Source organism: Orycteropus afer, unplaced genomic scaffold (assembly GCF_000298275.1).
Source record: "Orycteropus afer afer isolate SDZICR_OR568_19922 unplaced genomic scaffold, OryAfe1.0 scaffold00833, whole genome shotgun sequence".
Lineage (NCBI taxonomy): Eukaryota > Metazoa > Chordata > Mammalia > Tubulidentata > Orycteropodidae > Orycteropus > Orycteropus afer.
Genome location: NW_006922420.1, coordinates 222,634 through 236,548, shown reverse-complemented (window position 1 = coordinate 236,548; position 13,915 = coordinate 222,634).

Here is a 13,915-nt window from a genome sequence, read left to right as displayed (position 1 = left end):
CAACAAAGAAGAAAGAAGAAATGGGAAAGTTTTAAAAAATAATAGCATGTAACTGGCTCTAAAGGATTTGCTATTTTTTTTTTTTTTTCATTTTCTTTTCTTTATTTCTTTTTTCTATTCCTCTCTGGTTTTTCTCTTACTTTTATTCTCTCTTTATATATTTTTCTTAGAAACTTTCTTGGTTATATAATGTTGCGGTAAGAAAAGTAGCACAAGTGGGTGACTTTAAAGAACAGGAATTTATTCTAGAGGCTAAGTAAATGAATTCAAGGTGTAGACAGGGCTATGTTCTCTCTCTCTCTCTCTCTCTGTCTCTCTCTCTCTCGGCTCTGGAGAAGATCAGACATTATCTCTTTCATCTACTGGCAGAGCTGTGTGTTTCTTGACTGCACATAGATCCTTACTCACATCCAAGGATCCTAACATGAAGTCTGTGTTGTTTGTGTGACTCTCTGTGTCCATTTTCCCTTTTAATAAGACATTCCAAAGGAATAATTCAGTTTAGCATCCATCCTACTCTGCTATGACCTCATTAACATGACAAAAGAAACCCCTATTTCCAAACAGGGTTACATTCACAGGTTTAGAAATTAGGGCTTCAACACATCTTTTTTGGGGTTATCAATAAATCCGTAACTGAAATCTTAGTGTTAGGAGAACTAAGAAGGGAAAACCAGATTACAGTGGTTTGTGGAAGGAAGGAGTGATAAGAAACCGAAGAGTAAACATTAATCTTTAATTAAATTTTGCTACTCAGGAAGAGACCTCTGGTGGCATAGTGCCTAAGGCATTTGACTGCTAGCCAGAAGGCTGGCATTTCACACCCATCATCTACTCCTTGGAAGAAAGACTGGGCAATCTACTTCGGTAGAGATACTACTTTGGAAACACTAGGTGGGATCACTCTGAGTTGGAAACCGACTTGACGGCAGTGAGTCTGTTTGTTTTTTGGTTATGGATGTAGGAAGAGAGAAAGAAGGTGGTAGCTAGAAATCTTACAGAGGTTATAAAACTAGTGAATGTCTATATTATTTTATGATAGCAAAAGTAATTTTATACCTTTAAAAAGTCCAGAATTACTAACATATATTATACATGTGATATTCCCCCAAATCATATCAAGAAAACAATTGCTGAAAGTTAACATGAATTCTTCCAATTATGTTTGATATTTGTGCTTATCCATGATGTTGTTAGGTGCCATCAGGTGAGCTCTGACTCAGAGTGACCTTATGCACAACAGAACAAAATACTGTCTGGTCCTATGCCAGCCTCACAATCCTTGCTATATCTGAGCCCATCCTTGCAGCCACTGTGTCTATCCATCTTATTGAGGGCCTTCCCCTTTCTCATTGACCCTCTACTTTACCAAGAACAATATCCTTCACCAGGGAATGGTCCCTTCTGACAACATGACCAAAGTAGTTGAGACAAATTCTGGCCATTCTTGCTTCCAAGGAGCATTCCAGCTGCACTTCTCCCAGGATGGATTTGTTAGTTCTTCTGGCAGCCCATGATACTTTAAATGTTCTTCACCAAAACAACAATTCAAAAGCATCAACTCTTCTTCAGTCTTCCTTATTCATTGTCCAGCTCTCAAATGCATATTAAGAAAAAAAAAAAAAAACTCACTGCCATCAAGTTGGGGTCAATGGTGACCCCTCCTCGGGTTTCTGAGACAGTTTCACTACGACAACTAAAAATACCATGGTTTGGGTTAGGAGCACCTTAGTCTTCAAATAAATATCTTTGCTCTTCAGCACTTTAAATAGGTCTTTATGCAATTACATGCCAGTTTGCTTTTTCCTCTTATTAATATATGTTTGGTGCCATTAATGTCTGTGCAGATACATTTTCCTAGTCCTTTTGGATGTTTGAATAATGTGTCATCATGTGGTATAGTTTTCCTTATATAAATCTCTATAGATGTATTTTTTAATTAAAAATAAATCAAATAATACTTCTGGTAAGTTGGAGGAATAGACAGACAAGCTACACAGACCCTCTTCAAAAAAGAAAAGAGAAACCAAGTGACAAAGATACAGAAGATAATCCTGGAGCTCTAAATTTGAAAAGAAGCATACAGAAATGGATTAGGCATCAACCATGCAAAAACCTGAATAAAAACAGTGAGTTCAGAGATGGTCAGAGCAGTGGATGGTCAGCTACTCTGATGGGACCAACAGCCTGAATATTTCCTAGTGGTGTTGGGACCTAAGAATTGACCTGAAGATCAGCTCTGGTCACCAAGGGCTGCAGTGACAACTGCGCTGGTGGCCTACGACTAGGAAGCGAAAAAACAAGGAGGGAGACAATCTGAGCTGTGGACTTTCCACTGTCCAGAGGGTGCAGCCACTTTGAATGTTTACAAGTTGTGGCCATTTTGAATATTTAAAGTGACCAAGGGCACAGCCATTTTGAATCTTTACCAGTGGTGGCCACTTTGAATTTTAAAGTGTCAACATTCTTATTCAGATTCCAGATTCCAGGAACCTAAGAATAGGCTCTGTTTGCCAAGGACAGCAGGGACATAAGGAACGCTGACAACTGGAAAGGAGACAGGTGGTGAGTGCATAAGTGCTGCCAACTAGCAAATAAAGGAGCACAGCACAGTACCTTGCTTACATAGGTAACATACAAAGAAAATGAAAATCTTGGGCAAGTCACTCTAACATATAACCACCAATTAAATATAAACACAAAAACATCACAATGCCTCAGAGACAACAGAGCATCACAGTCCACACAAAGAAGCAAGATAAAGCAGGAGAAACAAGGGACTATGATACAGACCCAAAACACATCCTCATCCTTGAGGAAGACGCAGCATTGGAACTCCCTGATAAGGAATTGAAAATAATTATATTTAGGTATTTTCAATGAATTGAGAGATAGAATAAGGAAAACACTGGCAAAATTGAGGAAAACACAGAGAAACCCCTAGAACAATTTCGAAAGAAAATACAAGAACAAAATTACAAAATAAATGAAAAATTAGAAATGGTACAAAATCTGCACATAGACTTCCAGAAGAATAATACTAAATTTTCAGAAATAGATAAGACATTGAATGGGAGAAGGAGTAGAATTGAATTAATGGAAGACAGAATTAGTGAGATTGAAGGCAAATACCTCAATACTTTTTTGGAAAGGGATCAATCAGAGAAAAAGATCAAAACAAAATGAAGAAAGCTTAAGGTTCATGTGGGACACCACCAGAAGGAATAACCTAGGTGTAATCAGGCACTTGACTGCTAACCAGAAGGCTGGTGGTTCAAATCCACCAGCCACTCCTTGAAAGGAAGCCTTGGAAACCCAAGGAGGGGTCAAATCTGACTCGATGGCACATAACAACAAGAAAAAAAAAAAATCAGGATTCCAGAATGTTGTTGTTGTTGTTGTTTGCCATCGAGTCGGCCCTGACTCATAGCGACCCCTCCTTGGGTTTCCGAGGCAGTATCACTACGGAAGTAGGAATGCCCAATCTTCCTTCTGAGGAGTGGCTGGTGGGTTTGAACTGCCAGCCTTCTGGTTAGCAGTCAAGTGCCTTAGCCACTATGCTACCAGAGCTCCTGAATTCCAGAATAGGAAGAGATAAATAAAACCACAGAAAAAAATGGCCAAAGATTTGTTGGAAGAGAATTTTTCTTCCAACAAATGAAAGATGAAAGATGAAAATATATCCATTCAAGAAGTCCAACTAACTCCAAACAGGATAGGCCCCAAAAGAAAATCACCAAGACTTATCATCAAACTCACCAAAACCAAAGGCAATGAAAGAATCCTGAAAGCAGTATGGGAAATATGAAGTTATCTACAAGGGTCAACTAATAAGACTAAGTTCAGATTTCTCTGCACAAACCATGCAGGCAAGAAGACAATGGGATGTTATACATAAAACTCTGAAAGAGAAAAATTTCCAACCAAGAATTATGTACCCAGCAAAATTGTCCCCAAAATATGATGGTAAAGATAGGCCATTTCCAGATAAGCAGAAATTAAGGGAATTTTTAAAAACCAGCCTAACCTTACAAGAGATGCTAAAGGGAGCCCTTTGGACAGAGAAGCAAAAACAACAAACAACAACTGACCATTAATACACATGGAGACATAACCCAGAAACCGTCCCAGCCTTGGAAATATCCAAAGTGAAAAAGTCTACAAGACTGTAAACAGGGAACCAGAGAGATCATTTGACAAATGAGGGCAACTACAAACCAAAAAGAGGGAAAAAAATTGTGTAGTTACAGAATGGTAGGGAAGTCAAGACAACTACAAGATAGAAAAAACCCTTCTAAACTATAAACCACAGGGTAACCTCAAAGAAAAATAATAAAATTTCATATCAAAATTAAAAAAAAAGGACAAGTACAAATATTCAGCAAATACTAAAATAATAGCAACAAAGGAAGAGATAATGTGATTCATAAACAAAACAAGCTCAGCACAGAAAATTATATGGAACAAAGAAATCAGCACTACGAAAAAGCTGGGCTTACTTATGAGCAGAGTATGCCCCAGGCTATCAATGTGGCCTGGTCCTCTGTCTGTCAACAAAAATGACAGCAACAAATTCATACTTGTTGATAATTACATATCTGGCAAGGGACTTATCTCTAAGATTTATAGAAAACTCCAATGCCTCAATAGCAAAGGAATTAACAATCCAATTGAAAAATGGGCAGAAGGCATGAATAGACACTTCACCAAGGAGGATATTCAGGCATCCAGCAAATACATGAAGAGATGCTCATGATCATTGGCCATCAGAGAGATGCAAACCAAAACAACATCTCACCCCAGCACTTATGGCAAGGTTCAATGAGACAGAAAATAACAAATGCTGGTAGGGATGTGGAGAGATTGGGACACTGCTGGTGGGACTGTGAAGTGATACAAGCACTGTGGAAAGCAGTATGGTGATTCCTTACAAAGCTGGAATTGGAGATACCATTTGACCCAGCAATCCCATTACTAGGTATATATCCTAGAGAGTGAAAGTCAGGACAGGAATAGATATATGCACACTCATGTTCATCGCTACACCATTTACAATAGCAGAAAGATGAAGTAACCTATGTGCCCGTCAGTGGAAGCATGGATGACTGAACTATGGTACACACACACAATGGAATGCTATGCAGCACTAAAGAAAAATGTAGAGTCTGCAAAACACCGCACAACATGGTGAACTTGGAGGACATTATGCTGAGTGAAATAAGTCAATCACAGAAAGAAAAATATAGTATTAGTTCATTGTTGTGGAGGGTCAAGGAAAGGTTTATATAGAGAGGGAAACTTTCTTTTTTGGTTGCCAGGAGTAGGAGAGGAAGGGAGGGAACACTGAAAAAAAAATGCATTGACCCATATCACTTTAGTTTTGTGTATTTCACAAATTATGAAATTTGTGTATTTCATAAATTACATTTCAATAAAATGATTTTTTAAAAAAATCAAATAATATATTCAATGGAACATTTCTTGAGCTTATAAATGTTTCCATAGGGTTTAACTTCTTGATGTAGAATTATTATTCAAAGATATTGGCAAATATTTCTTATTGAATATTTTTAGAGATAAACAAAACTTAAGCATTGTTCAAAGTCAAGCATAAATGTTCCCTTTCCTATGAAATCTTCCCTAATATCCTCAGAGAAGATTGACTTTTTTCTCTCTCTCTCTTTCTCTCTTTTTTCCCTGCTCATCCACAATATACTATTTCTATGTCATACCAAATGATCCTTCACCTAGTATTATAATAAAATTAAGGTGAATCCATAAATGTTTCAAACTGTGTAAGGCATTCTCTCTGGTTCATCATTTTTGTTCTTTCAGCAGCAAGCCTACTAAGGTTTCTGTAAACATTTATTGACTCGACATCAATAAGCGAGTAAAAGTTAATAAAAACAAAATGATGACAGAGAAAAAGATAAAATTTTGGGAAAGTAAATAGCTTAGTGTATTCTGATTTGAGTATAAAGAGATGGTTAAAAAAAAAAATTAATAGTGAGTTTTATAGTTTCATCTTTTAAAATTCTCTTGACCTCAGAGAAAACTCATATTTTTAAATATTATAAAAGAAAGTTGTAGATTATGCAAGTAGCAGCATTGATCTTTTGATCATGATGTGTTTAAAAGAGAAATAAATTAAGTCCATAATTAGAAACAAAGATGCCCTTTTACAGGAAATGTATATGGATATTGAGCGTTTGCACTATGAAGCACTTGTTACAAATTGCTTGTAGTAAACATGTCCCAATTAAAGCTGATTTCCCCCCTTCATCTTTGTGACTCTGGGTTTGATTACAACATATGTTGATGAAGCTAATTAGAAATTTCATAAAGTAACTCTGTTGAAAATGTAATACAGAGAAATTATGTTTTTATTCTATTCTTAGAACAGGTTGACCAATATCCACTTTCTTTAGCTTGGGATGAGATCAGTGTCAACTTTTCAAAGAGACTTCTCAGTGAGATGTTTTGATTTATGCTAATAAGTATAACTCTTATAATTAAAAGGGGGACTTTTATCATTCCACAAATATTTAATTCTGTCAGTAAAATCAAAGCCAGCTTTGTTTAACTCCTCAAAAAGAACCTTGAGTCATTGAGTCAAAGCTTCGGTTAAGACAGCAAAATGTCGTTCTGCTTGGTTCAATTACACCATTATAACAAATATATATGCACAAAGCTTGCTCTGCAGGTATTCAGAAAATTTAAAGACTATACAAGCATCTCTTACTATTTTACATATTTTTTGTGTATTACTTCTAATATAATTAGTATGATTAGAATGCTAAAGAGAAAGTTTCATGATATAATTCTAGATAGCTCACTTTGATACATCTTTAAGTTTCTTTTCAATCCATAATATTACATAAACCCACCTTCTATCCCAAATACATTGCCAGTAATCTTGTGCAGGCCCACTTTGTACACCCCAGGTTGAACTTACTACACAGATTTCCCTAGTATACTGTTTCTGTTTTCTAATTTATTTAATGGGAGCTCTGGTGGTGTATGCCTAAGGCATTTGCATCACTCTACAATGGATGATAGATTGAGTCATATGTCCATCTTTTAATCATTCAAATCAGTTTGACCAGAGGGAGGGTATGCTGATTCACTAGTTCCAGATATTCATCCACTGCTGTGAACTGAGTTAGCAAAATTCTGCAAAGCAGAAGGTTGTTCTGTAAACAGATGTTGTCATTATGTGCCATGGAGTCAGACCTGACGCATAGCAACCCCTCCTGAAATATTCAAGTAGTATTGCTAAAACAAGAAGCCCTTGGCACAAGGGCTAAACACTCAGCTGCTAACTGAAAGGTCTGAGGTTTGAACCAACTAGAGACTTCCCAGAAGAAAAGACCTGGCAATCTTCCACAAATTGTTACAGCCTAGAAACCTATGAGGCACTTCAACATTGTCCTGTAGTGTCACTATGCATAGAACTAGATCAGACACACAAAACAATGACATACTTTAACAAATGCTACAAATTATTTCTCATGTGCCTATTTATATGATTAAATTGGAAGAAGAGTGCACTATGTATTTTTTGCAAGCTTATAGTTTCTTCCTTTTTTAATTTCTACAGAAAAATGTAATTAATATATTTAAATGAATAGATGATAACATTTACCAAAAATGAAACAGTTTGCCATATATATGCATACCTATGTATATGTATGTATGCTCAGAAGAAAGGTTGGGCAATCTACTTCAGTAGAGATACTGCCTTGGAAACACAAGGAGGGGTTTCTATGAGTCGGAGACAACAGCACATAAAAAAACAACATGTATGTACACATACATACATACATAGGTATACATATATACATGTATGTATATATACATATACATGCAATGAATATATATACAATATACATCTAACTGTTCCTTGAAGCTTTCCTTTTTTCAAAAGTTCACATACTTAGACTGAGTCTACTAAACATCATTTCATAAAATTATCCATAAAATTAATTTATAGTATCTAAGAGTAGGAGCTCTGGTAGGGTAGTGCCTAAGGCATTTGACTGCTAACTAGAAAGCTGGTGGTTCAAAGCCACCATCCACTCCTTGGAAGGAAGATTGGCAATTTACTTCCATAGTGTACCACCTCAGAAACCCAAGGAGGGGTTACTATGAGTCAGATCTGACCTGGCGGCTATGAGTTTGGCTTTTTTGGTTTTAGTAGTAGAGCATTTTTTATCTTTTTGATTAAGAGAGATATGATTTAAAATTTAAATAGCATTTGACATTTTAACTATGTTTTATATTCATTAACTCATCATTTTCTTCTCATGATGTTTTTAAGATTAATTAACATTACAGGAAGTTTACTATCTTTCTTAATGTGTTGTTAAATATTAGACTTTATATTATCTTAATTAAGTGTAATAATTTATTAAGTGTAGAAATTAATTAATTTGTATAGATGGCTTTACAAAGACCTTTCTCTTGTTTTCTCATTTAATACTTATAACTACTCTCAAGAAGATGTAAATTATACTTCTAAATGTAGAGTTTCAAACAGTTATGCTTAGGATATTTATAAATGTGGCTGAAAAAATAAACTAAATAAAGCATAGGTCTTTAAATAATCCAACAACCCAAAATTGCTTACCAACAGTTTTAAAATACCAAATTTTTGTTTAACTAATTTAAAATGATTGAACACCACAGTAGAAAAACTTTAGAAAACTATAAAGCCAGTTTTACTTACAGAGAGTAATTAAAAATCTACTCTGAGAACTTCATGACTTGTCTAAATTTTTAACTGAGTAGTGACATTGAGGTAAAAAATGTTTTATCAATCTTCAAACTAACAAATATATAACACCATTTATTCAAAAATGGCCTTAATATTTCCCTCAAACTACCTTCAAATTTTGAAAATGTGGCACATTGCATAAGTTATAAGTACTATTTTATTTTTTTGAGCAATTAAATCAGACATCTTTTTCTTTGAATTGAAGAAGACATTATAAGATTAAGAAAAATTTATTTAGGGCTAGTGGTAACTGTCTCTATAGTCCAAATTATGTGTTATTCCTTAAGTTAGAGATTAGTCTCAGGAAATGACCAAATACTCATAAACACACAAAAGATGTACAATTATTTCACATAGAGTTGGAGCACAACAGTTGCAATAGGAAACACTTATTTCTTCCTGTGTGACTACACTAGCTAGACATTAAGGAAAAATCAATATAAATAATTATGGGGTTTGCTTTCTGTTGTTGTTGTTCTTCATTATTTTAGGAAGAAAACAGATACAGCTCCCACCATTTCCCCACATCTCATCGGGTCAGTTTCCTCTTTTCCATTTTGTGTCTTCAATGAATTTTGGTCAAAATAGCCTAGCTATTAACATCTTGTTAGAACTTGAGCTGCCAGATTTAGAGACAGAGGCCTGCGTCCTCTCTCGAGGCATAGGCTTAACCTCTGAAAGGAACAAAAACGCTGGATGTGGAAATGACTTCCTAGAGCTGGCTAGCAGAAGGCAAATGATGGCCATTGAGCAGGAAGGAGAGCAAGCTCTCCTTAGAGAGCAAGAGCTAAAATCAGGGCACATGCAAAAGACCTACCAAGTATCATCCTTTCTGTCTTTCTCCTACTTCCCACAGAGATATAAATGAAGATATAATAACAATGGATGGAATTAAAAATAGCAATTTTTTTTTTTTTTTTCTGAATCTTTAGCAAAGAAATTTGAAGAAAATTGTGTTTTGGTTATCAAAGTTAAGTATTCACAATTTGCTTTGTCAAAACAAAACCAAACAAACAAAAACAAATCCTTAACCTTTGGCCTTTCTATAGTTTGAGTAGGCTATTAAAAAAAAAAAAAAATTGATACAAAATAGCGGTTTACATGGCCTATTCACTTCATTAGAAATGCATTTCTATTATATTGCTCTAACAAAAATAGAAAATTTCCTATCTAAACATTCTTTATCAATTTGTAGTGTCCCTTAAATTTGGATGACATCAGTTATGAGTAGAAAAGCAATACTGGAATTCTGAGAAAATTCTGTAAAAGATCAGATATATTCTTCCCCTCACTTAATTGCTTAGAATTGGATGTGACATTGGAAGCATATCAGCTCTGGGTGGGACAAATGATTAGGCACTGTATTACACTCTTTGGAAGATAATCAGCTTTATACAGTGCTGCGAACTGTCAGCGATCCTGATGGCATAGACAACTTGGATATTGCTGAGTGGTGGTAAGATCTAAGAATTAACCTAAAAATGGACTCTGCTAGCCAGGAACTGCATGAAGCACAGCCCTGGTGGCTGGGGAATAAAAGGTGAAGCAGCGAAGAGGAAGGTGGGCTGAGCTGTGGACTTTTCTCTGCCAGAGCATGCAGCCATTTTGAATGTTTACAAGCGGTTTGACCATTTTGGATATTTAAAGTGACAGTGTTCTCCCGGATTCCAAGGAGTTAAGAACAGACTCCAATTGCCAGGAACCTCAAGGATATTCCAGACCAGGACGACTAGAAAGGTACAATATTGCCCTGTTACTCTTATACCCCACACCCTCTTGGTGAACAGAGGTGAGGCCATACCTCACTCCCACCCACATTCTGGTCCAGCAGGAATTCCATCCTAATCTGTGTGCTTGGATGGAAACTGGGTGCCCTGCCCTGCCCTGCCCTGATATTTATTTTTCTGTTTTTTAGTTAGTTTGTTTGTTTTTTAAACTATTATTGTCATTACTTTTCTCCTTTTTACTATTATTATTTATCCTTCTACCAGGTTCTAGTTTTCAGGTTTTTTTTTTTTTTTCTTTTCCCTGTTCCTGGCTGCAATTTTTTTTCCTCATTGTTAACCCCATTCCTTGTTTTTCTTTTTGAATTTTACTCATTTTGTTTCTTCATTATTCTCCTTCTCTACCTTTTTTCTCTTATTGCCTATGCCCCAGATATTTCAGATTTTTTCTTTTTTCCTTCCTTTTCCCTTTTTTCTTTTTGTGGTTACTGGTCCTGAGTGATTACATGGAATATTTTTTGTCCATTTGCTTTTATTTTTTTGATGGTTATTCAATTGTTATTTTTGTCTAACTGAGTTGGAGACAGCAACAGTCCCCATACGACACAACTACACCCACACCTCCTGCAACTTCACTTAATGAGTGAGAGCCACCACTCCCTCCTCCACAAACAGGCCAACAATAAACAACCACCAAGAAAAACCTGGCTCAGCTTTAGCTGCTCCTCACAAACAGTTAACAGAGATCTAAATACAATAAGGCCACGATGTCTCAGAGACAACAGATCATCAATGCCCATACAAAGAAGCAAGATAAAGTGATAGAAACAAGGGAGCAGGATACAGACCCAGAACACATCCCTGAGGAAGAAGCAGCATTGGAACTCTCTGATAAGGGATTCAAAAGAATTATATTTAGGTATCTTCAAAGGATTGAAAGACACAACAAGGAAAACAGAGACCAAATCCTAGAAGAATTTTGGAAGAAAATACAAGAAAAAATTACAAAATCAATGAAAAACTAGAAATGATTCTAAATCTACGGATAGAAATCCAGAAGATAATTAGTAAATCGTACGAAATAGATAACACATTTAAAGAGCAAAGGAGTAGAATTGATACAATGGAAGACAGAATTAATGAAATTGAAGACAAATACCTGAATTATACTTTGGAAAGGGATCAATCAGAAAAAAGATTAGAACAAAATGAAGAAAACCTAAGGTTCATGTGGGATATGATCAAAAGGAATAACTTATGTGTCATTGGAATTCCAGAATAGGAAGAGAAAAATAAAACCACTGAGAAAATTTCCCAAGATTTATTGAAGGAGAACTTCCCTAATATGATGAAAGATGAGAATATTTACATTCAAGAAGTACAAAAAACCCCAAACAGGATAGATCTGAAAAGAAAATTACCAAGACATATCATCATCAAACTCATAAAAAACAAAGACAAAAACAGAATACTGAAAGCAGCACAGGAAAAACAAAAGTTATTTATAAAGAACAATCAGTAAGAATTAGCTCTGATTTCTCAGCAGAAACCATGCAAGAGAGAAGGTAATAAAATGCTGAAAGAGAAAAATTTTCAACCAATTAATATATACCAGACAAAATTGTCCCACAAATATGATGGTAAAATTAGGAGATTTCCAGATAAGCAGAAACTAAGGGAATTTGTTAAAACCAGACCAACTTTACAAGAGATACTAAACAGAGTCCTTTGAACAGAGATCCAAAAAAATAGCAAATGACAACTGACCATTAATACACAAGATGTCATAACCCAGAAACCACAGCTATGGACATATCCAAAATAAAATAAGCTGAAAAAATTATAAAAATTAGAGACATCAATTGGCAAGTGAAGACAACTACAAACCTAAAAGAAGGAGAATACTGTGTAGTTACAGAACTTCTAAATGATGAGGAAGTCAAGAGTGTTTCAAGATCTAATGGAAGGTTCTAATCTCAGGGAGAAAATTATAAATCATAGGGTAACCTCAAAGAAAAATGATGAAACTTCACATCACAATAAAAAAGAAGACAAGCACAAATATTCAGCAAATACTAAAACAACAGCAACAAAAGAAATGATAACAGGATTCATAAACCTAATGAGCTCAGCACAGAAAATAATATGGAACAAAGAAACCAGGGACACTATGAAAAAAACATAACAAAATGACAGCAAACAATTCATACTCATCAATAATTACACTGAATGTTAATGGATTAAATGCACCCTTCAAGAGATGGAGAGTTGCAGATTGGATAAGAAAACAAAACCCATCAATGTTCTTTCTACAAGAGACATACCTTGGAGAAAAAGAAAAAAAATAGACTAAAAATAAAAGGTTGGAAAAAGATATATCAAGCAAATGGCAACTGTAAAAGAGCCGTAGTGGCAATATTCATTTCTGATCAAATTGACTTCCAGACAAAAACCAGCATATGAGACAAGGAAGAACATTACATAACAATCAATTGACCATGAAGATACAATCATAATAAATATCTATGAACCCAATGAAAGAGCTCCAAAATACATAAATCAGACTTAAAAAGAATTGAAAAATGAAATAGATGAGTCCACAGTCATAGTGAGAGACTTTAATGCACCTTTTTCAATGAAAGATAGAACAACTGGAAAGAAACTCAACAAAGATGCAGGAGAGCTAAATAATACAATCTACCAACTTGACTTTATACACATCTACAGAGAACTTCACCCAGCCACAGCAAAATATACATTATTTTCCAGGGCACATGGAACATTTTTCAGGCCATAAAGCAAGCCTTTATAAATTGAAAAATATTGAAATAATGCAAAGAATCTTCTCAGATCATAATGTTATCAAATTAGAAATCAACAATAGGAAGATCAAAGGAAAAAGAGTAAACACATGGAAACTGAACAACACCATCCTTAAGAAAGACTGGGTAAAATAAGAAATAAAAATTGAAATTCAAAAATTCCTCAAATCAAACAAGAATGAAAACACAACATACCAAAATCTATGGGACAGAGCAAAAGCAGTGATCAGAGGCCAATTTATAGCAATCAATGCATACATCAAAAAAGAAGAGACAAAATTAATACTTTAAATCAACATCTCCAACAATTAGAAAAAGAACAGCAAGAAAAGCCTACAGTCACCAGAAAAAAGAAATAATAAAGATTCAAACAGAAATCAATGAAACAGAAAATACAAGGACAATAAAAAGAAATCAACAAGACCAGAAGTTGGTATTTTTTAAAGTTCAATAAAATTGACAAACCATTGGTAAATTTAACAAAGGACAAGAGGGAGAGAATACTAATAACATGAATAAGAAATGAAATGGATTACATCACAACAGAACCAACTGAAATAAAAAGGATAATATCAGGATACTATGAAGAACTG